This window comes from Ruditapes philippinarum, unplaced genomic scaffold (genome assembly GCF_026571515.1).
Source record: "Ruditapes philippinarum isolate M1 unplaced genomic scaffold, ASM2657151v2 ctg3135_1_1_1_1, whole genome shotgun sequence".
In the NCBI taxonomy this organism is placed as follows: Eukaryota; Metazoa; Mollusca; class Bivalvia; order Venerida; family Veneridae; genus Ruditapes; species Ruditapes philippinarum.
Genome location: NW_026864773.1, coordinates 77,910 through 85,005, shown reverse-complemented (window position 1 = coordinate 85,005; position 7,096 = coordinate 77,910).

Genomic DNA, 7,096 nt, shown 5'->3' with positions numbered 1-7,096 from the left:
AAAAAAACTCTTATTATATGTTTTTATAGATATAAAACAACAGTTTACTCATTTCCGTAACCATTATTACATTACCGTAACCAAGATGGCTTTCAAAATGGTTATGGAAATGAAAGTTACGGAAATGAAAATTTGTCTGTAATTGCCTTGTCCCGAATAAATCACCCGTGATACCAAAATGGCGCCTTCAGATATGTGTACAGGAACTCGAGACATATTCGGCAACGGAAGACATAATTGACTTACAATGTAGATACACTGTGTAAATACAGTACGGAAATGAATAAGTATACGTATGAAAACTCAGGTACTTACGTCTTAGTTTTACATCTTCCATCGCTGGATCTCTCAAACACGTTTCAGGATAAACATTGCGCGCGTTAAAACTGTAAATTACGTCACAGTAAAAGTTCACTGGTCGGGTACATTTTGTTATGCGGACACTTTACTACGACGGTTACGGAAGGGAAACTTTTCTCAGGGACAATTTTTACAAAAATATAATTTACATTTCTTAATTTAAAATTCCTATTCACTTACCTTATAACAGTTACTTGTTCATATTTATAAACTTTTATGAGAAAATAGCCAATAGAAATCAATCATTTAAAGTTATATTTAAAACAATAATTACGATACTACGCAAAGGGACGTCAGGAAATCAAGGAGGTCTAATCCGGAGTTGGTGAATATTTTGAACTTTTTTATAGTTTTATTGAGTTTTTGTTATTTTTTCATGGGTTCATTGTATATTTAATAGGTACTGACAGTTTTTTCTATTTTATTTAAAAATATAGACAAATAATAGTAGCGAAGGTCAAAGGGACATAAAAAATCGTAATTCATAAATAAAAAATAGAATGACCCTTATATATCATTGATAGAATAGATCTACCAAAGAAATACATTAAAATATTGTTTAATGAAAACAAAACACAACCTTTACAATAATAAATGAAAATATAGAAAATACATGGTTGATTTCGGGATGGAGAAGGTTTATTCGGTGAGCGAGAAAGTGTATCTTGGCGAGCTTTAGCGAGCCAAGATTCACTTTCACGGCGAACCGGATAAACCTTCTCCATCCCGACATCAACCATGTATTTGATTTATCCTGCTATTTATCATGTTTATAGAATAATTAAATGGTTTCATTATTCTTTTTCCCCGATAAAATAGCATCTACATGTAGCTTTGTTTTTCTGCTAAATATGTGACGTCATCATATGACGTAATGACTGGAGATAGATAAGTCTATCCGGCAAGGCTTTATCCAGCTGATGATATAGACAGTAGCAGGATAAATATATATATTTTATTGGAAAGGGGGGGAGTGGAATGGTTGATGGGGGTAGTATCTCTAGGTGAAATAAATAACAAAAAAGTCAAAATCTAATTTTAAAAATATCTGTAACATGATTGAAATTCACTGTATCCCACTGTAACCTTGTGTAACCCTTGTATGATCCCTTGTCATGTGGCCCGGTGAAAAATAATTGTGATTTTGTGCCATATATATGGATGGGGGAGGGGAATTAGTATAGGGCAGACTTGACCATTTAACCAAATACAGCTTACCTCTATAACAGTTCCATAGGCATCTTTCAGAAGTTGATATAATGTTTCATAATTTTTTACGTTATTATTTACAGTATACTGCAGTACACAACGTGAGTTTTTCTTCCAGTTCCAACATCTTGACAAGTCGTCCATTTTGAAACGCGCCTTCCGCAATAATTGTCTTATAAGCTTGGCAAAATATTGTTAATAAACCATCCAGATAACTTTACAAACTAAAGTCTTTTTAAAGATTTTAAATTGTTAAATAAAGTTATTATCTTCAGTAACGCTACTGTAAACGGAAACGACTGTAAACAACTTGAACAGGTGCTCGTTTCTCCTCGATGAAGAGCGGTGGTAACTTAAAGTTTTACATTTCATACGTTTACAAAATTTGATAAAGGCTATAAATAGCTAAATATTAAGTATGATAATATTAAAGAAACCGTTTTAATTACCTGAATATGGGCAGAATAGCATGACCCTTAAACGATGGCCTCTCAATATCACCTTTCACCGAATCGGTGATTTCCAAGATCGATTGCCTGGGAAACCTATAACGGCTAATCAATTCGTCGTCAGTATAGACGTCTAGCGCCTGTGACCTGTCCCTGAAAACTCTCTCCCGGCGCAGGGCCCTCCTTCTTTGAAACAGTATCATGAACGCCGCCATGTTTGATTTCGGAATGGTTTTGACTTAGGACAAACTTAAGATACCTTTAAAACACTCCTAGACTTAGGACTTTTTTTGGTCATAAATTTAGGAGTCATAAGTTAGGACCTTTTTTAAGACTTTCTTTGAAACGCAAAGTTGTGACAATTTTTGACTTAAGACAAACTTAAGACTTAGGACTCTCCATGAAACGCAGCCCTGTTATCGACGTGAGGTCGTGACGCCACCGTCTATCAACGTTGTATATTCCGGACATTACCGGTTCAAGCCACAATTTTCACTGGCTTTACCGTAGCTCTGCCTGTTTTTATTTTGGTGACATCGTTTCATCACCGGTTCTTTGCCATTCATATGTATCCCGGTTAACTACGATTTCTTCCAGTATGGATGCGGTATAGAAACGGTGGTTAACCGACGATTCCCGGTGCCAAGCAGATAGAACATGGTCCTGAGCTTCCTCCCCGTAAGTACCAGTGAGCCCCGGTTGTATTAATCATTTTTAAATACAACCGTGGCGAACTCCCGTCATGTTTACCACGGTGTTTTCCGGTACTTCACGGAATCGGTAAGACCCTACGCCGGTTTACCTAGGTTGATCCCGGTGGACTAAACCGTGGCAAACCGGGACTGTGTAAATGGGGCTTAAGATCCTAAACAAAAATAAATATCAATTCCAAAAAGTATATATAATGCACATACAAATAAAAAAAATCCACAAGTTTTTTTTTACAAAAGGGAAAATGATGAGAACCAAGACAAGTCTTATACAATTCTTTCGTACACAAAAGCCCTCTTGTTCCATTTTACAGACAGTGAGACAAAAATATTCGGCTTATTGGGAATGCAAAACAATAATTGCTAAAACCAAGTTATCATGAATCACAGAAAACTGATGTATCAAATACGGTTATAAAATAGATTATAAAATTATAACGTTTTAAATTTTTCTAGCAGGCATTTTAGTACACAAGCAAAGACAAATTCGTAAAATAGGTCCATGCATTTCCTCGTACTGCTGTGGAATCATTCAAATATTATCACAAAAAAATGAAATCCAACTTGAGTGTATTTATTAATATTTACAATTACAAGACTCTTACAAAGCCTCGTACACCATTACAATGTACTATTATGGGGTATTTCCGTAGGAACTTATATTTAAAGTGCAGTAAATTCAAGTGAGGGTAAATATGATTGAACAAAGATTCGCTAATTTGCACCACACAGAATGCACATGCGCAAATTGCTTTTTCCGTTACTAAAGACATTTTGCATGGTAAAAAAGGTCTATATGCTATATCATCCGGATTAAGACCAACAACAACTACAACTTTTTCAAATTGACATTTTAGTAGTCTGTGTTTTAACGTATACATTTACCATTTGGTATCACTATTCTCTATTACACATGTTAAAAGACTTTTTGAATGTCCATCCTGTGCCAATATTTCATTCATTAAACGCCGCGGCAATTAAGACAATAGTAATTTTTAATTATGTACCAAATACCACGCGACTTACAGTTTTATGTTAAGGACTTATACATATTAAAAACTGGAGTACTTTGAACATTTCTCAAGTGTTTGTAATAGAAACATTAATTTACACTTTATAGTTTGTTGCAATGAAAAGGAACATGAATGTTTTTTTATCGTTGATTCTTAAATATTTTCCATATGATCCAAAATGTCATACATAAGATATCTTCCCGGTCTTTTGCTTTGAAATCGTATCTGTACGTTTATTTTACACCAATTTACAAAAGACATTTGCTTTCTTAAACGCAATTTAATCGTGCCCTATAACCAAACTTTTTTGGGTAAACCACAAAAAAATTTGGAACCCTTTGACATCCACACAAGAAACAAAGCATAACCGGACGTGCTGAAAAATTCATGGGGGCAATAGTTTTCCAAAATTTAAATGCGTTTGAGCTTGTTAAAAAAGTCTTTGTAGCCCATAGACCATCGCGAGAAAAAAACTGAAAAGTATAGAAAAAGTTTAAAACAAATATGAAATAAAGAAGTGATCTGATTAAGAATGATAGAGTGTCAATTTAGAATACTTTCGTTGTGTGATTAAAATATTTTCTTATGTTTTGACACACACATACATATCAAAAAACGTTCCCTACTCTTAAAGTAAAAATCACATTTGTGCAGTTCCGAGCATCCAAATTTGCTTGAAGTAGCTAGCCATTCTAGCTTGATTTTTTTCAGGAGAAAAAAGCCATGTTACAGCGATAGTATTGTTGACATTGCTAATGTCGTTGCCGTCCGGAAACCGCTATATTGGTCATAATTTGATTTCCATGTCGAGTACTATAATCTACATTTATGTAATATTAAAGTGAGTATCCTGTCAATGCTCTGCCTTGTACCCTGTCCTGTTATTTTTGGGGTCCTGGCCTTTTGCCGCTGGCCCGTGTGTAGGTTGCGTTCATTAAAATGACCTTGCGTTGATTTTGTTTTTCAATTTAAACGCTTTGTTTTATTAAAAAGGCAAAGGACGTCAGTAAAAATATGAGACAGCAATCCCTTTTTTCGATCCCCAATTACCGGTTTGTAATAGATATTTATTTGTTTGAATTTTTTAATGTCTTTGTTTGATATTTTAAATCTTAAGAATATGAAAAGTTTAACTTGTTACCTGGATATCTCATCTCGTCATTGTAGTCCATCCGTCAGCAAATATCCAATCCGTCAGGGATGCCAGGTATCTGCCACCATCATCAATTGGTCATACGACGACAACAGACAATTGTCTGCCGACGATTTAATGACACCGTTATACAATCTTGCTGCATGGAGCAAGTTATCAAACAATAAGCAATACTGTTGAAACTGATTTCGTTAGATATATAGTCAACTTGAGGTTTTATAGTTTATCCGAGCTTTATGTTTGATATTTTGTTCCGCTAAACATATTTGCTTATGATAGTATGTTACAAAAAATCGCCTATAGTCCTCTTGGAGACATTTCCGAATTAAAAATGTGTTTAAAGTACGTTAGAAAAGGTTCGCTGTTGCAAGCAACTGGATATTGATTAAAAATTATAGCGTGTCGATTGCGACATGATTATTCAGGCATTCTTTGAAATAGGCTTATGAATATATAAGCCTAACTTAGAAAAATCAAATGGTTATGAAACAAAAACAAGTATTGTTTTGCATATTTTAAGTCATGTCTATCGAAGAAAAGGTACAAAGTAAGGCTTGTCAATATACAAAGAACAGCTCTCCCTCCATCATTTGCATTTTTATTTCAGATTAAGGTACATAGTTAGCACTGATCTTGTGTAAAGTCATTTTGTTGTCAGGCAGAAATGAAATTATATATTGTAGTATACGTGAGGTAATTGTAGTACACATTTCACTAACGATACTATGGCTGTATATAATGTATCCCTCAAAAAACGAAGAAAAAAGGTCTCTTGTAATCGTATATAATGATATGGCCTTGATATTACTTTTGTCATATGTTATATATCTATCCAAAATGTAAAGTTTCAATCAAACGGATAACATACGGAAACAAAGAATTTAAGTGGTTTTTTCTTATTGCATTAAATATTATTTATAAAAACTAAATTTCTAATCTAATCTAAGAAAAAATATCTTTCGGTTTTTCACCCGTGGGTTCTCAAGAAAAAAACGAATATGATAATCGCCCAATTGATATGATCATACCGTTTTCGATTACTAATACGGTAACAACAACAGACCAATATATCAAAATGTTTGAACATTAAAGCTTAGAATAAATCGTTTTATTAATTCACTAACATCGACGTAATGACTATTACTTTAAATTGTTGTGATATGATCAAGTTTTCCAATTTATTAGACACCATTTTTATCATTTGTAATAACCTTTATTATCCAGTGCAATTTGCAGTATTTTACATCCTTTTCCTTTGGTATAAACATTTCCTTCATGCGATAACAAATAAGGTTTTTTTGCGTTCATTTGCGCCGCCCTTCCTTGTAGATCTTGTTTTCATATGTTAGGTGCAAAGAGGGCTTTACGTTTACAATATCCATTCGATGCTGATTTCTCATTAACTTAAACACATTTTGTGTATTCTCTTCATTTGACTGTACGAACGAATAAAGAAAAGGGGCCTAGTACATCAGATCAATGTCAAAAGTTATATCTAATGTTGTTCAGCCTTCTATTTTACTTCCAAAATTTACATATCTTGTAATCCGTAAAAGATGGCAATTGTATGATTCCAAATATTCTTTATTATTTCAGATAGATAAAGCAGCTATCGTCGTTTTGTTTCTGTGGTTTAGTTTACATACACGGACATTTCCAAGAATAAATGACGAACAAACAGAGACCGCTTGCGCAGAAGGTTTTTTTTATATTTTTATTATTATTATTATTATTTTTATATTATTATTATTATTATTATTATCATCATCATCATCATCAACATCTTCATTATTATTATTATTATTATTTTTATTATTGATTTTAAAGACATACAAACACTGAATATTTATATTTCTGATTGTGTCTACCCAACTGTTAAAATGTTCTTGCTTATTTTTCAATAAAACCTCGAGTGTCATTTATTTATTTTACGTTCGTGTAGTCAAAGCGGGCAATGGCTTTTTAAAAAATGGTTACGCAGCCATCGTTATTTCCCGCTGTCTATTATCGATAGAAGAGACAGATACCACAAAATATGACGATATTGTTAAAAGAAAAAGTAAAAATTTGAAAAAAAGGGAATTCTTCAGACCATTGTTCTCAAAATACATACATTTATAGTAAGATTTGATTTTCTTCATCAGGAAACGTTGTGTTCTGATCGAAAGTTTTTTTTTAAACTTATTATTTGTCTTTTTCTGC